At 56.0% G+C, this 22,925-nt stretch overlaps 1 protein-coding gene across 4 annotated transcripts in view; it reads left to right on the top strand.

Annotated features, from left to right (window-relative positions):
* The first annotated feature begins 10,467 nt into the window (after positions 1-10,467).
* Positions 10,468-22,925, top strand: part of CTXN1 (cortexin 1) — a 43,155-nt gene continuing 30,697 nt past the window's right edge. For all 4 annotated transcript variants that reach the window (XM_074851386.1, XM_074851390.1, XM_074851387.1 and 1 more), the window contains exon 1: positions 10,468-10,635. The gene's annotated coding sequence lies outside the window, so the exon portion shown is untranslated. The remainder of the gene's footprint in view (positions 10,636-22,925) is intronic.

Genomic DNA, 22,925 nt, shown 5'->3' with positions numbered 1-22,925 from the left:
GGAGCACAGGTCTGATGGGGAGCGGCTGAGGGAACTGGGGGGGTTTAGTGTGGAGAAGAGGAGGCTGAGGGGAGACCTCCTGGCCCTCTGCAACTTCCTGAAAGGAGGGTGCAGAGAGGGGGGATGAGTCTCTTGAGCCAAGGAACCAGCGCCAGGCCAAGAGGGAATGGCCTCAAGCTGCGCCAGGGCAGGGTCAGACTGGCTCTTAGGAAGGATTTCTGTCCAGAAGGGGTTGTTGGGCGTTGGAATGGGCTGCCCAGGGCAGGGGGGGAGTCCCCATCCCTGGAGGGGTTGAAGAGTCGGGTTGACCCAGCGCTGAGGGATCTGGTGTAGTTGGGATCTGTCAGTGCTGGGTTAACGGTTGCACTGGATGATCTTCAAGGTCCTTTCCAACCGAGATGATTCTGTGATTCTGTGAATTGATCGAATTATTCATTGGTCAATTATTCCATCTTTATTCAGTATAATTGTCCCTGAACATAGACATCTCTCCAACAATTCCAGCTAATAAATCTTGTGACGTCTGGCTGCTGCCACACCTCTCTGCATATTTTACAGGTACATTACACCCTCCTCTGATTTATTTCTTCATATGTACCATCTGTTCTCAGTATCAGCCAGAAGTCTCTGCTCACTGGAAATCTATCTGGACTGGTAAAAAGAGAAGAGGCTGCTTCTGTCCAAGTCGCTTCCCCACTTGATGCACTGTGATTCCTGCAGTGTTATTCCATTGGCCTTCACAGTCTTGTTCTGATTTCTCCTTCAAGCCCTGCTTTTGATTCAGTCCCTTATACTGTCCCCCCCCCCAGATTTCTCTGGCTCAGCTTCACATGGCAGCATGCTTCTTTCTCTGCTTAAATCTGTAATTTCCCTCTATTTTTTTTTTTTTCCCAGTTTGGCGGTCTCTTGATCTCCATTACAATGTTGCCTTGAGGGTGGGATTCTGCAAGTCATCTGAAATCAAGTATTTTACTCAAATCTTGTGTCCATTATGAGCACTGTAAAATTTTTTCCTGGGAGCACAGTGCTCTCACTTTCTATAGCAAATATCAGTAATAACTGGCTTGGTTTTCATCACCTAATCTTCTACTAAGCATATTTCATGCCCCAATTTAGGGATTTATTAATTTTGACATTAATTAATTAGCAGACCTTGATAGAAAATCTATCTTGTGGCCCTTGGTGTTGTCCATTTTGCTGTACTTGCTTTCACCCAGAGATGAAATTCTCATTTGAATCTTTTCTATTTAGCAGCTGCATTCTTGGAGGCCTTGACTTGCAGCAGAGTTTCAGGTGGCATCTCCAGGTACTTGTGCTGGTTTCAGACACTGCCTGTTTCTGATGATGAATGACGGTCTCTTCTGAGTCTGTGGTTAGTATCAAGACTATGCTGGTGCTTAGAAGTAAGGTGAATGCACATGCACCGGATTAAATACAGTCTTGGGAGAGGGGACAGTGAGCCAGATCTCTCCATCTGGCCTTTCAGAGACCAGCAAATCCCTGTCAACAGCCCAGCGTGTGATACTGGGATGGTACTGGAGAGGCATGTCCCAGCACAGTCTGCTAGGCCAGCAGGCTGCATAGATGTGCATGGGTCAGGCAGAGCTTTATCCTGCTCTGTTGAACTGTCCTAACCATGTACTGCCTTTTCAGCTTCTAGGTCACCATCAGTCTTCAGGCTCAGGTCACCCTTTGCTTAAGTGGAAGGTTTTCCTGGCCTGTTTACTCTTGGTTCATGCTCACCCACTCTTTTGGTTGCTCTTCCCCTTCCCCTTCCCCTTCCCCTTCCCCTTCCCCTTCCCCTTCCCCTTCCCCTTCCCCTTCCCCTTCCCCTTCCCCTTCCCCTTCCCCTTCCCCTTCCCCTTCCCCTTCCCCTTCCCCTTCCCCTTCCCCTTCCCCTTCCCCTTCCTCCCCTCTCCCTCTTCCTGTCCGGCTTTCCTAGAAATGGAGTTTGGCTCAGGGATGTACAAGTGCTCTATAGACAGGGCATCGTGGCCTGTCCCACCCACTGACCACTGAACTCCACTATGTCACTTCCCTAGAAAGGGAGAGCCGTTCCCTGCACTGTGAAAATCCTAAACAGAGTCAGAAAACTGGCCTCTTCCAGCAGGTCTTGAGCAGAAGTTAGACACTACACAACTTGAACCATGTGAACCGCCATGAGTCTGTTGGGGAATGCCAGAACTGGGGATGGAAGGTCTGCAAGGAGATGCTGGGGGACGCCCAGGAGAAGCAAGGGACTGGATTTCTGTCCCTGTGGGTGCAGGCTGGGCTCAGCCCGCAGTGGGGGAGCATGCTCCCAGGTACCCTGGGTCCCTGTTCTATGCATCATTGCATCACATACATCTGCTTAAGGAAGAGGCGTTTGACTTCCTACTCACACCCTCCTGAAGGTAAACCAGGGACCACTGGGGAGGCTAGAGTGTTTACTCCAGAAACATGGCAGAAAGCTGGGCGAAGAAATGGAGAAGGGAGCAGAAACAGGGATGGGGGAACTTTCTGGAGCAAGTGAAGGCGAGCCTGGGAAGCGGCAGCAGGCCAGGGCAATGTGGGAAGGCAGCAGGCTGGATAGGGAGAGATTTTTTCTCTGTTTGGTTTGCCTTTCACAGTATTATAAATTCAGGTCCTGTCTGGACCTGGAGACTGTCTGGAGGCCAGAGGCCACCATGACTGCCAGCAGACGTGAGGTGAAGGAGGGGTGAGATGGATCCTCCATGGTGAGCCAGGCGCAGAAGAGGGCTCTGCAGGGCAGACAACACCCAACCTGGTGCCCTACGACGTGCTCACCCTTAATGCAAGAAGGGATTGTCGTGGGAGGGCAAAATCCCTGGAGAAGGTGTTGGGAGCAAGGGATATATGAGGCAAGCAGAGGGCTCAAGGCGGCCCAGAGAAGTGTTGGCCATGCCAGTCTTGGAGCCTCTTGCCTACGTTGGGGGGAGTGGAGAAGCAGGAGGTCCCCCAGTCTCTCTGCAGACCACGTCTCCCCCGGGTCTGCTGCTGCCAGTCCCCAGCTGAAGTCTGCCCAGCTCAGGCCATCTTGTCGGAAACTGTCTGCCTCACTAATTTAATGAGCCCCTAGCTTAATGCATGGCAAATCCTGACATAAATAAAATAAAACATGTCAAAGTGGAACTTCTTTCCAATTACAATTCATTAGTGAGCTCTGAGCCACAGGCCTGACCACAATCAATAATCTCAGTTGGGGAAAAAGCAATTTGTATCCCTCCCTGGGGACCTCAGGAGGAGGCAGGTCCACTCCACACAGGCACGGTCGGAGTGCCCTGTGGGGTCCTGTGCGGGTCCCATCTGGCCTTGGACCCCCTGTGTGTGGCACAGGGACAAGGACGTGGTCCTCTTTCCCTCCCCTCGCCCTTCCGTGGTGCAGGAATGCACCCACTGTTGGGGTCTTGGTGTGACCTGAGGTGTGTTGGCCGTAGAGGACATGAGCTCCTGACAGCTTAGTGGGGACCTGCCTGAGCTCCCCACGTACCCTCTTTTTGTAGGAGCTGGTGTCTGGCAGTGCCCACCCAGATGTCTGTCATCCCCTCTCCTCTGCCTTTCCGGAGAGCCCTGGGAAGCCTTTTGGCCATTCTGCATTGCCATGGCCACTGGGTGAGGAGGACCCAGTGGCCTGATCTTTTGTGAGTGGGGCCATTGTGTGCAGTGGCTGCGACATGGACCTCTCTGCTACCCGGGTTATTTGGAGGTTTTGGAGAACAGAGGTGGGGCCAGAGATCAGGAGCTACTTTTTGCCAATGAGTGGGGAAATGTCTCCTTGGAAAGCTCCGGTCACTCTACGGAGCACAGTGTGCCAAGGTGGGTTTGTGGCCATGTAATTGCTGCCTGCCCCTCAGCGAGCGCTGTCCCTGCAGAGCAAGAGCAGTGCTGGATCCAGCCGAGGGCATCGTGCCAGCTGTCCTGGCTGTCCCCTGGGGTTCACTGCCCCGGGAGCTGGGGGGTGCCTTGCCTGCTCCTGTCTCTCCTGCCTACAGACTCTACAAATGCTCCTATTAAATTCAGGAGCAAAGTCCTTGGGAAGTGGTGGTATCTCCTGCTAAAGAGGGCTTCGGGTCTGAATTAGATGGTTTTTGGCAACAGACGTCTTGGCCAGTCATGAGATAAGTAGGTACCTGGCCCACATCATGTGGGAGGTCAGAGTAGATGAGCTGCTCGTCCCTTCTGGCATCAAGCACCATGACACCATCAACATGTAGGGGTGGTCTTGACAACCTGAGGAGAAATGGGCTACGTCGTTGTCTCCAGGCACTCAGGGCTTTGCCCCGCTGATCCCGTTGTGTTTGAGTTTAGCCAGTGTATTTGCAGACCAAACATTTCTTCACTGAAGATTTTGTTCAGCCATTTCCAAGCTTTATGCTTGATTTTGATGAAATGTGATGATCAGGGATAGCTCTTGAACGCGTCCCCGGTGACTCCCTCGGTGCACTTTGGTCCTCTGTTCCTCCACCAAATGGCATCTATTAGGGATGCAGCCCATGCTGCCAGATGAAATTGTCCTCCCTGGGCTTTCTGGCACAGGGTTGTTTCTTTCCAGACTTTAGCATACAAAATGTTCACTGCCAAATTACAGCTACAAGGAAAGTGCTGTGCCAAGACCAATGCATCAACCTCGTTTAAGAACAGTTCATTAGAGGTGGAAGTTTTTTTGAATGAGGTGTATTTCATCTCAGGAACGTACCTGCCTGGCCCAGGTACAGGTCCATGGAAGAGAAGGGCTTTGTGCTGTCTCTCAAGACGCTCGTCTCATCTTCCAAAGCCTCTGAGATGGTTCATTTTTGCAGTGAATGACTCCAGAATGATTTTTCTCCTTTATTAGATCAGCCCAAAGTGCCGTGAGCTCTCCCTGGGTGCCACTGAAGCAAACAGCAGGAGGTTTAGCCAGGCTTGTTGGAGGGATGAGTTACCAAGAAATGTGTGGATTCTTCTGACTGTGACTATACCCCCACATTACCAAAAAAAAAAAAGCTTCTTTAAGTCAAATGCTTTAAAATTACTTCCCCCCTGCCAGAAATCATGGAGAGGAAATACCACTTGGAAAGGTTCTTTCTGAAATGAAGCATTAGTGTGTGGGAACAACCTGAGGTGGGACGGTGTCTCATCTACACGTGGCTGAGCTCCGTGCGTGCAGGGAGACGGTTCCCAGAGCACGAGGGGGTTTTGAAGGTGCACGTGTGAAACGTGCAGGCTCTTAAATTGCGGAGTCACCGCTGTGGCTCCGTTCATGGCATCAGCAGAGAAGCCGGTAGCACAACTGAGACATGGAACATCATTAAAAAAATAGCCACACTCCAATTGTCAGCTCTGAATTATGATCTGGGCAGCAGCTGCAGATGCCATCAGCAATTTACTTTCCACAGGGAAAGTGCTCAGCACTTCCAAACATCACATCCATGTTAAAGTGTCTAGAGGCAGATGCCCAAAATCAAAAGCATCCTGACACAGCACGCCTAGTCTGAAGCAGGTTAGAGCATGTGGCTGAACATGCCGCAGACGGTATCTGTCAGCAACAAGACACAAAAAGCTTGCAGACACCTTTGGGAAAACTCTCAAGGATGTCCCGAGAGCTGAGAGGAGGGCTGGAAGAGACTTGGAAATCTCACGAGGAGGCAGGATCCAGCACATCTGCATTACCCCATTAAAAGCCATCACACTTTCATGTCATTTTTGTACTGCTGGTTTTCAAAACAACCCTTAATAGAGAAATGACTACAGATTAATAAATGAATACATTAGTTTTATTTCGTCCTTGATCTAAATCTTTTATTTCCCTGGTATGCTTTCAGCTGAGGTGTTTTTTAAAAACGGCTTTCATTCGTTTTCTCTCTGCTGCTGCAATACTACTAATTGGTAACTGGAACTATTTGATGGGATTTACATATATTTTGAAAAAGAATAACATCCAAAAATATCACAATTTTTAAAACGCAAATGCAGCAGAAACTCAATGAAACCATTTTCTTAAAATACACTGAAAATATCCTATGATTTTGAAAGAATCCTTTCTCCCAGAACTGTTTGCTTTTGGAAAGGATGCGGTGCTAGATTCAAACATCCTGACAAGCTCTAATTGTAGCGAGGTCTGTAACTACGCAATAACTGCCCAGGCAGGAGCAGCTCTTCGGCACACGCTTAAATTTCCCTGGGAACAGATGCCAAGCGTTTGCGGCAGCGGGTGGTACTCGCATTTCCCTGCCAGGCCCACCTCACTCTCTGTGTGTAGGATGGTTCCTTCTCCAAATGGCTGGCATTTGTTTTTATGCCCATCGGTTGCTGTGTGGGTCTGCACCGAGCATCCAAACTCTGCCCTGATGGAGGATGAGCTCCTGCAGTCTCTATTGACACCATCACGTCTGATTTCCCCGGTAACGTCTTACATCCTCTGACACGATCTCCTGTAACCATAGATACACATAAGCGGTGCACAGCAACACTTTTCCACAGTTTGGTTTTTTTTTTTTTTTTTTTTTTCCCTCTTAGCTGCTGTCAGCCTCCTCGGGTATGCGATGACTCGGGCTGTTCCCAGAGCAAGGGCTGGAAATTTTAAGCAAATACAAATGGTGATTTTTTTCTATACAATGGAGTGGGGGGGAGCACCCTATTAAAGCTTGTCTTTGCACTGCCTGTGAAGCAAAGGTCTCTGGCTCACCAGTGGGCACCTCTTCCCATTTAATGAGAAGCCCACAATGAATTTCTGACCCAGGCTTTGCTGTTGACACGTGCAGCCCAGCAGCTGGTCCTGGCAAGCTGGTCCTGACAGCCTCAGGGCAGGATGAAATAGAGGGTGGGGGAATATGGGTGGTGGGAGCTTTGCTATGCTGCACGTGGGGTTTGAGGAGCTGCAAAGAGCTGTCTTCTCTGATTTGAGGGGAAAATGCCATTAGCATGTCCAAAAGCTTGTGCCAGCACGAACCCCCCCTCAGCTCTGCACCTGGTCTGTCCCCTGAGAGCTCTGGGGGGGTTTTCCAAAAGCTGGGGCTCTTCATGGTCCTCCCAGTGTTGGGGACAGAGGTTAAGGCTCCCCAGATCCCAGGAATGATTTCTCTTGGCTATATCATGCGCCAGCGTATGCTCGCTGGGTGAAACCAGCAGGGACCTGCAGGAGGTGTGAATTCTGTAGCAGCTGTGACTCATCCTGGCCTTGGCAAGTGCAGCGGGGACTGATCTCAGGTGGCTCCAGAGTTGCATGGAGCAGGTGCCAGCCCTCGGGGACACCTGGGACAGGAGCCCCACGGCTCTGGCAGGGTCCTGCCTTTGCTGTTTGCCAGTTCTGTCGCACCCCTGCACCTTCTCCGGAAGGTTGTGCAGCTCCTGCCTGGGGCTTCAGTGCCAGCCCCAACCTCCGGACCAGGCTGGCGTGGTACCTCCTCTGCAGCATCACAGGGTTTTCTCCCCCTCCGTGGCACAGACGCAACCGTGTTGCTCTGAAATCACCTATTTTCGAAGCAGACCCTGGGGCTGTGTTTACATCCTCTGCACCCGGGCAGGGGAGGGCGAGGAGCTGGTGATTTTTCCTCCTCTCAAAGCCACGGGAGTGTGAGGCAGGAAGACGTGGCCGGTGTGTTCTCCCAAAACCAAGCATGCCCTCTCTGCTGAGCGCCCCGAGCACCCAGCACCCATCCTGGGGAAGGGTCCGACTCTGGGCAGCTGTGGGGCATCTGGCAGCATGAGCCCCCCACTCCCTGGGAGCTGCTGCTTTACGGAGGGGACGCAGAGAGAAAGTGGCTCCCCTGTGACAGTCCCAATGCGGCTGTGGCTTCATCCAGGCGCTGGTCTGGGAGGGTTTCAAACCCTTCCTGTCCCAATTCATCTGTGCATATCCTGCGGTTGCCCTGAGCTTGGCTGCCCAGACTAGGGGGAACACCCCCCAGGGCCAGCACGCAGCCAGCGCTTCATCTGCTCGGCAGGAGCAAAGAGCTCAGAGAAAAAGGGCTTTGCAGGAAGGCGCCTGTGCTGACATCAGAAGCATCACAAGGAGCACTGCGCAGTGCAGTGACCTTCCCTGGGCACAGCTCGGGCTCTCACCACCCAGTGCCACAGGGGTAACACCCTGTGGTCCCCAGAGCCAGCATCCCCCGGGAAAGGAGCGTGGGCCAGTGCTGGCAGGGGTGACCCAGCGTGGCCAGGAGCTCGGCTGGGTGCTATGGCTGCGGGACCCACTGTGGGGAACAGAAGAAACCTGAGCGTGTGCGTGCGGGACACAGGCCCACAAGCATGGACTGAGCATCGGCAGAAGCTGTGCTGACCCCATCTCACCCACCAGCAGTACCCACAGCTTTGGATGCCCCTCTAATGCGTTTATTGCGCTGTATATCTATTCTGTACCATTGCAGAGGACAAAAGCCCAAGTTTTCCAGTCTGAGAAGATGCCGGGACAGGAGACAGGAGCGTGCACGGGAGGCTCGAGATCTCAAAGCCCCCTTAGGCTGAAACAGAGAAACAGGGAGGGTGGTGACCCTCTCCGAGCTCAGCTCCTGGGCTCATGTGGAAGCTGGCTCTGGTGCATTGCTCAGGAGAGCCGGAGGGATGGATCCAGCCAGGGGATGCCTGTGGTGCAGTCGCAGCAACTGTGCTTGGCTGCAGGGCTGGTCTGAGGGTGTAGCACTTAGCTGGGGAGGACCAGCAGCTCCATCGCTGCTCTCCTGTCCTGGCTGTCACCCCGTGCTGGCCCTGCAAGTCCCCTGGGAATGCCCCAGCAGAACAGGGCAGCTCTGCTAATCTTGGAGAGCGAAGGATGCTCCCAGCTGCCAGCTGGTGCTGAGCACAGGCAGCAGCAATGCTGTAACTCCCATGCTGGCGTTTGACAGGGATCTTCTCCCGGCCGAAAAATCCTGTGGGGCCTTAGCCTGGATCCCTCCTGCCTGTCCGAGCAAGTGGTCTGCTTCAAGGCTGTGTCCCCTTCCCTGGCACTCCCCTGGCTCTGCCTCCTCCCTTGCCCCCCTCCACCTCCTGTGCTGAGCTCTGGGCAGTGCCATCCCCCCCTTGGTCCCACAAATGCTGTGTTACGCCTGGGACACTCCTTCGTGGCTCCCATGCACTGTCCACCCTGCACAGCCACCCCTCCTCATGGCACCCTGTCACCCTGCACCCTCCCTCAGGGCCCCCATCCTCCCCGCAGCACCTCTCCTTGTGCCCCCCCCTCCCCGGCACCACAGAAATTCCCCTGCATCCTCGCAGCAGAATCCACCCCCCAGCACTGTCCCCTGCTCCACAACCCTCACACCTCCCGTGTCCCCACAGCCGTCCCTCAGGTCACCCCTCTGTCCTGTATCCCTACTCCTGCGCATCCCCACCGCGCTGCATCCCTGGCACCCCCACACCTCCATGGTCACTCCCCACGGCACTGCTGCCCCCCCCATAGTACCGCCTGCCCCTGCAGCCACCTCACCCCCCCACCTCACCCCCACAGCAGCCCCCCGGCACTTCTCCTCCCTGCAGTTTCCCCCCTCCTCGCTGCATCCCCAAGATCTTCCTACAGTACCACACCCACCGCAGCCCCCCGCCACCCTGCAGCCCCCCGGACCCCTCTACCATCACATTCCCCTGCGTCACCCCCCCCACGACAGCACATCCCCTTGCGTTCCCCACCCCCACTGTATCCCCATGGCTCGCTGGGGTGCCCCATCCCCCTGCATCCCCCACATCCCCAGGTTACCACATCCCCTCCACACCCCGCCCCTCCCCTGCATCCCCAGGGTCCCACATACCCCTGCATGTCCCGCACCCCCTGCAACCCCCACTGCACCTCATCCCTCTGCATGTCTACACCCCCCCACCCCCCTGCATCGCCAGGGTACCCCATCCCCCTGCATCTCCCCACATCCCTGACATCCCCAGGGTACCACATTGCCCCCACACCCCCAACCCCTCCCCTGCATCCCCACGGTACCACTTCCCCCACCCCCCCCTCCATCATCAGGGTACCCCACCCCCCTGTATCCCCAACATCCCCTCACCCTTCCCCTGTATCCCTAGGGTACCCCATCCCACCCCCCCCCCCTTCCCCAGGGTACCCCATCCCTCCGTATCCCCCTGCATCCCCCCACACCCCCTCCATCCCCAGGGTACCCCATCCCTCTGTATCCCCCACATCCCCCCCCCTTGCATCCCCAGGGTACCACGTTCCCCACCGCCCCCCCCCTCCATCCCCAGGTACCCTCTGCATCCCCCCCACACGCCCTCCATCCCCAGAGTACCCCACCCCCCTGCATCCCCCCAGCACTACACCCCCCTCCACATCCCCACGCTCCCACCTCTCCCGCCTCCCCGCATGGCCCCCACACCCTCCACCCTCCTCACAGCCGCTGCATCCCCCCCCCCGCCCGCTACCACACCCCCCGCATCCCTCCACCCCCCGCATCCACACTCCGCCCCCCCCCCGCTCCAATCCCGGGCCCCACCCCGGCCCCCCCCCCTTCACCCCCCCCCTTTCCGCAGCCCAATCAGGGCGGGTTGGACGAATTCAAACCCCGGCCCCGCAACCGCCGGCGGCGGCTCCGCTCCGCTCCCCCGGTCGGGGAAGGCTGCGCCGTTGAGCAGCCGGGAACGGGGCCGGTCCGGATGGGCTGGCGGAGCCGCGGCGGGGGGGGGCGAGACCCCCGCCTGCCGCCCGGAGCGCAGGTGAGCCGGGGGTCGGGGCGGGGGAACCGGGAAAGTTTGATCGCGGAATCACCGGGGCGGCGGCTGAACGGAGCCCCCGGGGCTGCACCGGGCGCCGCCCGGCAGCGGCTCCGCAGGGGCGGTGCGGGGTTGCGGGGGGGGGGTGAGCGCTCCCGGTGCTGCCGGTACCCCCCCACCTCCCCCGGTCTGAGCCGCCACCGGCGCCGGGTGGGGCTCCCAGGGGGGTTCGCCCGCCTGCGGGGAAATGGGGGGGGGCCCACGGGAAGGTGGGGTGTCCCCAGGGTGGGGGTCTGTAGCAGGTTGGGTCGGTGGGGAAAAAAAAAGGGGGGGGGGGATTTTTTTGAAGAAATATCGTTATTAGATGAGAAAATCGGGATGGGCGTGCTGGGGAAGAAGAAGTCGAAAACAGGGAATTTCTGCAGCTGCTGCAAAACTGCTGATTTTAGAGTTGGTACAGCGGGGAGCGCTGGGGTGTCTGCGGGAGACCCCGTGTGCTGGGGGGGGCCTACGAGGATGCCCACCCCCCCGGGCCTCCAGAGCGGGTGTGGAGCTGAGAAACTTTTGAGTTAAATGGAGCTGATTTCTGCCTTCTGGAGCTGTGGGTCTGTGCGGGAGCCGGGGAGAATCGCCCGGAGCCTTGGGGCCGAGGAACAAGCCGAAGGGCCAAAGCAGCCCCGCGAAGGAGCTGGTGCGATTTAAATCCCAACCCCCTTGGGAAGAGTTGGAGCTGCGGGAACTCGCCGTGCGATGCCGGGAGTGTGGGTGCGCCCTGCCCACGGCAGAGGGAATTCGGCTCTCCCCAGCCCTGGGAAGACTGGGCTTGCCGGAGACAGTTTTTGGTGCAGAGCCTCATGTTAAACATGAGGGTAGAAGCTGTCGGCAGCGGCAGGTGTGGGTCTGACAGTGGTTAGGGACTCCCCAGCGCTCGGCTCCCATCCCTCCCTCCCTGCCATTCCCAGAGATATTCTGCTTTCTCCCAGCTGTTATTATTTGCCGTAAATCTACCCAAAAGCAGAGGTAAGATCTTCAGGCTGGCAGGGCAGACCTGTTTGCAGTACGTGGGGAAGCACGACTCCGGTTCTGTCTACTTGACGAGTCTCCCTCCGTACGCACTGCAAGTGCCTCGTCACCCCCAGCTCAGGCTGCGATGCTGTAACGAGGCGCTCGAGGCCTCCGATCCCTTCGACCTGTCAGCTTGGGGCACAGATCCTGAGCTGAGCAGAACTGCACCCAGTGGGAGCTTGTCCCAGTAACACCCAGTTTGGGGCTAGGCGGGCAAGGCCCCTGCAAGATAAAAATAAAAAAATCAATCTGGTGGTGTTCCTCGCTGTTAATGTGGTTAGGAGTGTGCCAGTCCTTGGGGGTGCAGTTGGGGGGGGGGTGGCAGAGTTGCAAACATCCTCTGGTTTTGCTCCCTGGGTGGTTCTGGTGGGGCTGGTGCGTGGGACGGGCGGTGGGGAAGGGTGTCCTGGCAGGTGGACCGCGTGGAAGCAGGTTCTGCCTTGTTGCACCTCTGGTTTTGCCTTTAACAGCACAGCCCCAGCCTGCTCCTTGCAGGCAGTAAATGTGCAAATTCTATGAAAATGTGCCAATCTTTGGGTGAGGCTGTGTTCTTCCCTGAGCATCAGGGAACCCCTGGGGAGCTCCTGGGACGTGTGCTCGGGACTGTTCCCCATGGCTCCGGTTCCAGGAGGGGAAGGAAGAGACCTGGCATCACCTCTGCAAGCCGTAAGCACGTTGCGTGGGTAAAACGCCCAACCTGCAGGTCCCTCTGGAAGGGATTTGGCACTGCTTGGGCTGCACAACCACGCTGTCTGCCTGCCAACCTGCTCCCCAGGCTGGGAGAGGCCGCCTGCTCTCCTCAACGTGCCGCTCACCTGTTGCAGGTGGCACTGGCTGGGCAATGTCGCAAGTCCCGCTGCCTTCCTCGCTGGGCTTCTGTCAGAGAAATCTGCTCTTTTTTTCCCCTAGCAGTTGGCCAGCTCTGCTGCACTGTCTGCAGCGTTGCTGGGGCAGCCTTCCCAGTCCTCAGTGGGGATGAAGTGGGCTGCACACCAGTGACCAGCGTTCCCTCGGTGAGGGCAGGGCTGGAGCGACGGCAGGCCGTGGGCGGATGATGGAAAGCCGGAGGGTTATTGCAGCCGACCTGTTTTATCGGCTCCGTGGTTTCTCCACGGAAGCTGACATGGGTGACAGGAGCCGGTGGCATCCTCTGGCTCGTGGCTCTGAGCTGTCTTGTATTGCCAACTGTCAGTAAATCCTGAGCCGATGTGTTTTCTGAACAGCTGCTCCTAGGAAGAAAACACTGTTGGGCTGTCAAGGCACCTGGGAGCTGCTCTGATTTTACTGCAAATATTCTCTACAAAGTAAAATTGATGGATCTGAATCTAATATTCTGAAGGGGAACTTAATGGCCATTAGGCTGTTTCTTTCCAGCTTTGAGTGCAGAGCTGCGCCATTTAACTAAAGGATTAAAGGCATAAAGATAAATGAAGAGGGCTGCCAGATGGGTGGAGGGTGGCAGGGGGTGGCTGCTCCGGGGCACGGGGCCAGGAGATGGAGCACAAGGACCTAGAGCAGAGTCAGGGGAGGCTGCTGCGAGGTCTGTGCCAGGAGCACTTGTGTAAGGAGGAGCTGCCACCTGCCAGGGCAGGGCTGTGGTGACCTGAAGAATGACCTGTAACGTGGGGCTGAAATGGCCGAGCCTCCGGGGATCGGCATCCCTGAAGTCCGCGGTCCTGGCTCTGCTCTCAGCAGTGTGCTTTCTGCTTCTGGCTCTGAAGCCTGTGAACCCTTTTGGGGACAGGACTCAGTCCCAGACCTGCTGCCCAACGTTGTCCTGAGGTCCTTTTGATTGCGCTGTGGAGACAAGCAGACCAGCTCCTTGGGCAGGGCTCAGGCGCTGCACGTGCCAGGGAAGCCGGCATAAACTCTGTCCTGGGCTGTCACTTGGCCCCTTCCAGGCTGTGCCGTGGCTCCTGGAGCTGCTGTACAGTTCCCCTCCCCGCTTCGCTGGTTGCTGTTTAACTGCCTTTGAAGCAGAGAGCTGAGCCCAGCGTCAGGCATGGCTTTTGCCCACTCGGATCTGTCCCTGCTTGTTGACATCACGCCAGTTCTTGTTCGTCCTTCCCCAACTAGAGCTGAAACGTGCTCCCCCTCCGTGAATTTGCTGTTGTCCCTTTGAGTGTAACGGGGGCTCTCACCTCCCCTTTTCTCTACAGCATCCTGCAGTCAGGAGCGGACCAGCAGCACCCCACATTCCTCACCCACCCCTGCAGGTGCCCTCTTTCCCCTGGGGGTCGCTGGCAGCCCTTCCCACACACCCTGCCGATGTCACGCGTGACTGGGGTGTGACAGAACCTGCTCACTCACGCTCCAGCCACGTGTGGTGCTGGCTCCCAGGCGGTTCTACCTGTGGCAGTGCCAGTGTTGGATCTGCCTTCTCCAAGGTCGGTCTAGAAAACCACTGGGCACACCTTGGGCATCCGGAGTGGGGGACTCTCAGACCGCTCTGCACCTGCCCTCCAGCATGGGCTGAAGGTCCCTGTGGTGTGGGGAGGCTGGATGCTGCTGTGGAGCTGGGACATAGCTGAGGTGTAGACCTGGAACTTGGGAAGCTGCCAGGATCCAGCAGTACAGATGCAGTCATGGATATTAATGGCCTCTCAAGCCCTTATTTGGCTTTCTCTTCCTGTCCTGGCAGGGCTTAGTGCCTACTGGGTCTCTACATCCCAGACACCAAGACGGAACCTCCTTTGGGGAGGATTTTTGTACTCTAAAATAGTGTATTTGGAAGCACACTTAGCTGCTGCTTGAATTACCCAGTTAATGTAAGCGTTTAAGAGCAGAAGGTGTTTGAGCAGAGATCATTGCGCCCACAAGAGAGCGATCGCTTGAGTCCATGGAAAGGAACAAACAACTCCTGGGAGCTCCAAAATAGGCAGGATATGATTTACTGAACTTCTAGCCTTGTTTGGGCTCTGTAGCACTAAATGCTTCTGAACAGTGTTAGCAGGCTGTAGAGGAAAAGCTCTGTTCTCCTCCCACGTTCCAGGGGTGTCACAACTCACACACAGGATCTCTGGGAGAAGGGAGGTGCTTTGGTCATGGGATGCTGTCTGGCAGCGTGCTAGCACCGTCGTTGAGCTTTAGTCCAGTGTTTTGGACCAGAAGGTGCAATGCTGTGAGTGCAATGAGTGCTGCAGCTTCACTTGCTTGTCTGCACCTCTGGGTGGGATCCGAGGGAAAACTGCATCTAGTCTGGGTCCTCAGAGCTGGGGGCCTTTGCCTTTGGGTGTGACGAGCTTTTTGAGGAACTTGGCCACATCCACACCTGCATTAACACTCCTGTCTGTTGCTTCAGGGGCTCTGAATGCGCGAGGTGACAAGGCAGTGTGTGTGCTTGACACGGCTCTGGATGTGGTGCTGTCGGGATGCTGACCGTGTTCTGGGAGTCCCTTCAGCCCCACTTATGCCCAGGGGTTCGGGGAGCCATGGGGCAGTGCTGCTCACAGCTGCTGCGATCCGAGGCCGTTGGGAAGGGATTCGTGCTGCGATATGTCCTCTGCGAGTTGGTGGTCATCTTCAGACTCCTCTTAACGAGTGCCATGGGCTGGAGCAGCCTGTCTGATGGATGGGCTGGTGCTGAGGTGCTGCAGTGGGGACAGGCCCAGAGGTATCAAGGACATTTTGAAACAGAAGGTGGTAAGGTGCTGGTGGGGCCCTAGATTCGGGGCAGCACATGCTCTCCCGCCCTTCCCTGAAGCAGTGTGGTCTTTGAGAGCAAGGATCGGGGGGTGCTCAGCCCCACTCCTGAACAGGCCCATGGATGCCACACTGGCCAGACCCCCACGCTTTGGCTCCGTGGTGTCCAGGAGATGGAGTGAGGTCCAGCTCTTGACTTACCTCTTCTCTGCCTGCTCGGCCCCATCTGCTAACGATGCTGTCCCGAAGCATCACCAGTCAGTTGGCACTGGAGCAGTGGTTGAGGGATAAAGGGATGATGCTGCCCATGGGAATGTATTCCCACAGCACGGATTGGGGTTGGAGCTGTGGCTTGAGGGCTTTGGCCTCCTGTATGGAGATGCTGGAGATGTCAGCACTCCCGTCCTGCTCATCCCAGGTGTGGGCTGTGCTGATCTCATCTTCAGGCTCTTTAGTGAGATTCTGGAGCAGCCTCCAGTCAGAGTTCTGCTTGAGGAGAAACAAGCTGCTTTTAGGCTAGAGCATGGAGTTCCCAGGAGGGAATACAGGGTATGGTGGCTGGTGGCCCACAGCCCCTTCCAGGGCCAAATTCCTAACTCCTGACCTGGAGTGGCTCACTCTGGGATAGGGCTAGATTGCTGGGATAGTGTTATCATAGCACCTGGATCTCACAGTGGGCCTCATTTCCATGGGCATTTCATGTGACTTGGCTGACACCTGGCAGCACTAGCCCTTGGCCAGCTGGACCAGGTACCCCAGGTATGGGCTTGTGAACTGTACCCTCCTCCTGGGGAATGGAGAAGCTCTGGCAGCATCCCAAGGATGTTGACTGCTCCCTGTTGTGAAGTGCTTTATGAAGTGTGGCTCCACGTGGTCAGAGCCCTTTGCCTGGAGGAGCTTTTCCTCCTGGTTTGTGGGGAATGAGGGGATCTGGGCACATGGAGAGTCAGAGCTGTCAATCCTGGACTGCCCACACCAGGCTTGTGGTGCCTTCTCAACTGTGATGTTAGGAACTCTGCCTGAAGACACTGGTGGCCAGGGGACATCCTGGTGGTGGTGGGGACATCACCTGCACCCCTGGGACATATGGGGCCAGGTTCTGTGTGCGGCTGTCTCTGAGGAAGGGCAGGGTAAATGACAGGCAGAGAAACTCTCCTCCTCTACCTCCATTGGGTTGGCCATAGCACTCTGCGAGCACGGCCCGTGCTTTGAGTGAGACAGGATCCTCTCTCCCCATGGCCCCAGGTGCATCTGCAGGTTGCCTTTCTCCAGCACCGATGGCTGAAGTTGGCACCAGCTCTGAGCAGTGCCAGCTGCTGCTCCTGCCCATGCTGAATCTCCCTCTGGGAAGGGTGTTTGATCCTCGTATGTGAGTCTGTAGAGCTCCACTGGCTGCAGGGGCGCTGGGTGGACTGATGGAGGAAAGATGCTCCTGACTGCTGGATCTGCTGGGTTGGGCAGAGGGACCCCCATGGGATGACAGAGGGTGTGGGTGCTGAGAAAGGTGGGGGTTAAAATACAGCCAGGGACAGGGATCAAACATCGTGAGTTCAGGTCCCAGAGTCCTGGGATGGGCTTAAAAATACTTTTGCCTACAAAAGTGATCCAATCAGGATCTCATCCAGCCCTGAAACCCTCCCTTTAGCTGATTTTTGTAGTGCCAGGAGCCAGTACAGATATTCAAGCATCAGCTCTACAGTCCCGGGAGCTGTTGGAAGCAGCGGGTTGACTGTTGTGTGGGGCTGATGCGTGGGCTAAGGCAGCTCCCTCCTGCTTACCTGTCCTTAACTGCCATGAAGGGATGAGCGTGGCTGCAGCCTGTCCTTGCAGTTGCTCTTGTTTCTTGTGCTGCTGGAGTTGAGGGGAATCCAAGTGACTTCTTGTACCTCTGAGAACAAAGGTTCTCCTACATCCTATGCAACACCTGCTGAAGGTTCACATACATCCCGCGCTTCGTGTAGGACCTTCCCAGACTAGTCTGGGCTCAGCAGTGGGCTTGGAGCTCCCTGTGGGAGCTGCTGCATGGCACGGCTTGGAGGCATCCCTTGGCATGACTGCATGGCCAGGTTCTCCTCCAAACAACTGCTTTTTGCTGTGCTGTGCCTTTTCATGTCCCGTGAGAAACCACATTTCTTCCCCAGGTGTGTCCTTTCTCTTCAGCAGATGTTGCTGCTTCCCTGGGAAGGCAGGAGGGATGAGGGCGGGTGCAGGGAGTGCAGCCACAGGAGTGAGCACATCTCTCTGGGGATCCATGAAGACACAGCCATAACAGATCTTGAGCAGCCTTATTTCCTTCCTCTGTAGATCCTGTGGGACCTGCTTGCTTGATTTTTATTTTTTTTTTCCCCTCCCAAGATCTGCAGTGATAGCAGCTCTGGTTTGTTAACTCAGACTAAGTGCCTCTATTTCACCTCCAAGCTTCTGGGTCCCCTGCAAACAGCAATTACCTCACAGGCTATTTCTCCAGGAAAGGAGACTGGAGGGGTTTCCCCCCCATAAATTATATCACTCACAGTCCTCATCTCCACGCTGTCCGACTGCCTCTGAAACAGGCATCGTCCCTGTTCATGTGTCACAGGGGTGTGTGGCTGGACAGTGCTGCTTGCTGTGGCAGTGACCGCCTGTCCCCATCACGCAGCTCTCCTACCCCAGCAGCAACAGCAAACCAGCCCCGCCACTGCAGCCCGCACAATCATCTGGCAAGGTGGCTCTGAAAGCATCTCTTAAGTGCCGACGCTCCGAGCATATCAATTCTTCAAAGCATTAAATAAAATAAAGAAATAAATCCAAGGGGATAATAAACCAGAAAGTGATAGGCCAAGAACAGCAACAATAAATGGATAAACACTCAGCCTTCGGGGAGAAGCAGAGACATTCATTACTCTTCAGCGCACATCCGAGCAGAGGCACGCCGGGTGTGCGGGCAGATATTCATACCCATAAAGATGTACGTATGTATTTGTGGCAGCACATACACGTGGGGTCACACACCGCCTCTGCAGTGCGCGCAGAGGTGGCTTTGCCATCCCCTCTCATCATCCAATTTTCCCCCGTGGCATTGAGCTCCCGCGTGGCCCAGCTCGGGGGATGGAAGTTCTGCTTGTGGGGTGTGGGATCTTGGTGTGGTGCCAGCTCCGGTGACGCTCACAGAGTTAAGGTGAAAAATCACTGTGAAGCCCACAGTGTTCTGCCTCGGAGGAGAGATTTTGCCTGTCTTACTGCATCTCCCCCCTTCCTGCAGCCTGGTTTGTACCTCACAACGCTGGTGTTCATGCTTGTACCTGCATATGCAGTGGGGCGGACGCAGAACCACCCTTGCTGCTACAAACCCTCCATCTCAGCACTGCCTGGGGCTGTGAGCACCCAGCAGCACCCCACTTCGAGCCCCTGCCAACATCAGTGGTTTCAGACAGCTCGGCCTGTTGAGCTGGTGGGCTCCTGGGAGGGACAGGGAGCTTGCGTGGGTCAGCCAGGGCCAAAGGCTGCAGGTTCTTGGTGCTTCCTACAAAGCATGGAGGTGACGGAGTTGTTGGCACAATTGCTTAAGGTAGCAGGAGATGTGCTTGCAAACACGTGATGCTTGGGTAAGGGGGGGCCACGGACCCATCTCCCACCTCCTGCCAGGGACTGCAGGAAGATGCCGAGGCAAGACATAACGGCACTAGCTTCAGGCTGGGATGAACCTGCCAGCAAGTTGTTCTGGATCTTGCAGGGTTGTGGGTTCTTAAGGCCAGATGGGGCTGCCCCAAAGAGCTGTTTTCTTTTGCTGTGGTAGGTTGCTTTTCATTGTTTGTGTTGCCATGGTGTTTAGAGACTTCGCCGCAGCGCGGGGTCCCGCTGGGGAAGGCGTAGGAGGCAGGCACGGAGGAGACAGTCAGCCCTGGAGAGCTGGTGGTCTAGAAGAATGGGGAGACCTACAGGCCACAGTGCAGAGGCCAAGTGACAGGAAAACCATCGCTTGCAACTCCCACCAACCCCAGCACTTGGTCTCCTGTCTACCCTGTCCTCATCGCCTTGTTCATTTGTCCTGACCCGCTCCCACCACCACGCCGTCTCTCCTGGCGTTGGTCACGCCTTCTCCATTCGTTGCCGTTGCTTCTGCTGGTTGTGTGTAACCAGCTCCACCTCTGCTTGCCCCAGAGACCTCCTGTGGCTCGGACAGCCAGCTCCCATCCCTCCTCGATGCTTGGGGCTCCTCCACAGAGCCCAGTCCCTGAGTGTGGGGGGCAGCCGGACCTGGGGGCCAGCCCCATAGCCCTGCACCGCGTGGGAAATGCTCCTCAGCTTGGGAGATACCAGTTAATGCAGAGATGAATTCACAGGACCCTCTGTTGGCGCAGACGGTCTGCATTGCAGATTTGGGAGTTTGTCTTTAATTGTACCAGGCATGTGTGCTAACAAAGGGATTAAGGCCTGGAAGGGTGAGCAATGCAGGCCAACTTTTCCTTGCCTGTTTCAAGGTCTTGTGTTTTATAATATTCTCTGTCTCTCCTTTCCTTCCCTCATCCCTGTCCTCTGCCTGGAGCAGCCTCCTGGTTCCCCCCCACTGGAATCCAGTGATGCTGATCCACATGCTGGATATGGACCGCTTGCCCCAGAGCTCCTTGCCCCACCAACTGGCCAAGTCTTGCCCATGACAGAGGGCCACGGGGACACTTTGCATGAATCTGGGCCGTGTGTCGCTGAGGTGACAGGGGGGAAGCAGGGTACCAGCTTGCTGTGGCTGTACGGTGGGTCAGAGCGAGGATGATCCGCCTACAGACAAATGTCAGGAATAATGTGACCAAAGGGGTGAAGCAGGGAGGATGGAGGCTGCTCGGGCTGTCCTGTGTTATCCACCCTGCTTCTAGCCTTCCTCTTGGAAGCCATGCCCCGTGGCTCCTGCTCTGCTCCTGCCATTTGCTGTGTGAGCTGGACCTTGTCGTGGGAGAGATAAAGACTCCCCTGTAATGCAGCGCTGAAGGAAGGGAGATGTCTGGATGTAATAAGGTTCACAGCCAAATGCAATATAATGCTCATCGATCCCTGCTCTAGAGTGCAGAACGGGGGTCACCATGTCACTGCCCATCTCTGGCTCTGCAGCCTGGTGAAAGATTAACTGGGAGCAGTGACTGAGCACAGAGCTGGTTTCGGTTGGGAATCACATTCCCATCTGTCCTGGGAGTGCTCCGAAGGCATGTGGTGCCATGTTTAACTCCTGCTTGGGTAGACCCAAATCCCTTTGTATGCTTCTAACTTGGCCAGCAGTAAGCTGCGTGTTCCCTTCTCCCTGGTTTCTCCATTGTTCACTGGCAGCTTGGAGCACTTCTCCAGCAAAGATCAGGATGTACTCCAGGGCTGGACATGTTCCTGGGAGGGAGAGGAGTGGTCAGTGATGCTCTGTCTGCTGTGGGGAGCCAGGGCTGCTGCTGTGGAGGCTCTCTGACAGCCTGCTATCTGCTGCCGAGAGCCAGGGAGCAGGGAGCTGTTCTCATTGTCCAACCGTCAGATCCTCTTTGTTCTGGTCCAGGAGTGCATGGGATGCCACCAAGGCTTGGGGGAAGTGTCAGCTCCTCCAGTAAACCCACTGGGGAGGTGGATGGTGACTGAGAGCTGCCGCTGTGGGTGCGGTTACACCAGTAGACCTATCTACTATCCTGTCTTTGCTTGATGGACTTTGCGTGAATCATAGAATCCTAGAATGGTTTGGGCTGGAAAGGACCTTTAAAGATCATCTAGTTCCAACCCCCTGCCATGGGCAGGGACACCTTCCACTGGCCTGGGTTGCTCGAAGCCCTGTCCAACCTGGCTTTGAGCCCTTCCAGGGAGGGAGCATCTACCTCTTCTCTGGGCAATCTCTTCCAGTGCCTCACAACCCTCACAGTGAAGAATTTCTTCCTTGTGTCTCACCTAAATCTATGCTCTTTCAGTTTAAAACAGTTAGCCCTTGTCCTATCCCTACCCCCCTGATCAAGAGTCCCTCCCCAGCTTCTCTGTAGCCCCTTTAAGTACTGGGAGGCCGCTCTAAGGTCTCCCTGGAGTCTTCTCTTCTCCAGCTGAATCACCTCAACTTTCTCAGCCTGTCCTCACAGGGGAGGTGCTCCAGCCTCCTGATCATCATGGCTTGACCAGCTCCATATCTGTCTTATGTTGGTGCCCCCAGAGCTGGACACAACACTGCAGGGGGGAGTCTCGCCAGAGCAGAGTAGAGGGGAACAATCCCCTCCCTCGTCCTGCTGGTCACACTGCTCTTGACGGTGGAGCCTCAGGAGCTGTGTGGGGGACAGGTGGATCAGCAACACTCCCCGGAGAGCAGAGCTCAGCTGGTCACCAGGGAGAGAACCTCATCCCCATCAGCCAAGGGAACTCTGTCCTTCCCTGGAGGTGCCAGGGTTTGAGGTAGAGACAGTGTGTCTCTGGACTGTGATTCTCTTTTTCCAGTAAGAGCAGTCTCGCCAGAGGACTCGGATCAGCCACCCTTCCTGGTGTGCCAACGTGCTTCCAGGAATGAGCATGAGGATGCATTTCTCAGCTGTTACATGGCAGGGAAGCAAATCAAGAAGCGATGACAAGCGCTTGGCACTGAGATGGCACAAAGTGTCCTGGCTCAAGGGGCCTTGTGCAATTAGCAAGGGCCAGGCGGGACCAGCACTGCCCTGTGAGCTTAGATACCTGGCACTGTGCTGGAGCCCAGCTCAGCGCCCACTGAACCAGCTGCAGCCCAAAGCAGGTGGGTGGATGGACACAGGTCTCCACTGAGGATGGCCCTTCTTCAGCAGGGCTGGTGGTTTGTAGTTGCAGACAAGCAGTCCCGTCTCTCCTTCTGTCCCTGCCTGTTGTTCCTGCTCTGCACACACAGAGTAACACTGGTGTAGTGGATGTGGGAAGGGGGAAGTGCTTCAACAGTGGGCTGAAAGGATTTGGGGTCTCTCTGTTGCCTGAGGCTTTAGCTTTGGGGATGGTCTTTCTCTCCCACTGCCCCTTGTGCCCAGTTTCCCAGGCTCAGAGATACAGGTTTGACCCTTCAGGAATATGGGTCTGATCCTGAATTTCCCCTTCCCAGTGGGAAATGGCAGCAGTTACAGGACTCAGGATAAAAAGCAGTATGACCTGCAGAAAAGCTCTCAGACAGTGAGTGTTGAACTTTGGGAAAGGGCTCCAGGTGGTGAACCCCACATGGAAGGAAACATCAGAAAGGAGCTAAGTGCCTTTGGCTGTTCTGCAATGCGTGTTGGCTCCAGGGCAGGGTGCCCGATGAGATTCTGGTGAGCCTGGGCTCCCGATGTGGACAGCTTATATCTGCTGGGGGTTGGGTAGGCAGCCTGACATGGGGGTCCCTGACTTGTGACCCAGGTGAGAGAGGCCTTCTGTGGTCATGGTGCTGAGCTGCAGGGGTAGTATTGCTGCTCCGGTCCCCCAACCCAGTGTCCCTTCCCCTGAGAGGAGGGCTGTGTAGTCTTGTTTCCCCCTGATTTTATATGCTGAAGTCCAGAGCCGCGGAGTCCAGCTGTGAGAGCAGCAGTGGGATGCAGAACTGTGGTCCGTGGCAGCTGGGCAAGATATTCCTGGTGCCAATATTTCTGGGTATCAACCTGAGGGAGGGCTGG

Source organism: Strix uralensis, chromosome 27 (assembly GCF_047716275.1).
Source record: "Strix uralensis isolate ZFMK-TIS-50842 chromosome 27, bStrUra1, whole genome shotgun sequence".
NCBI lineage: Eukaryota > Metazoa > Chordata > Aves > Strigiformes > Strigidae > Strix > Strix uralensis.
The sequence above is the reverse complement of the archived record's forward strand: the minus strand, read 5'-3'. Positions and strand labels throughout refer to the sequence as shown.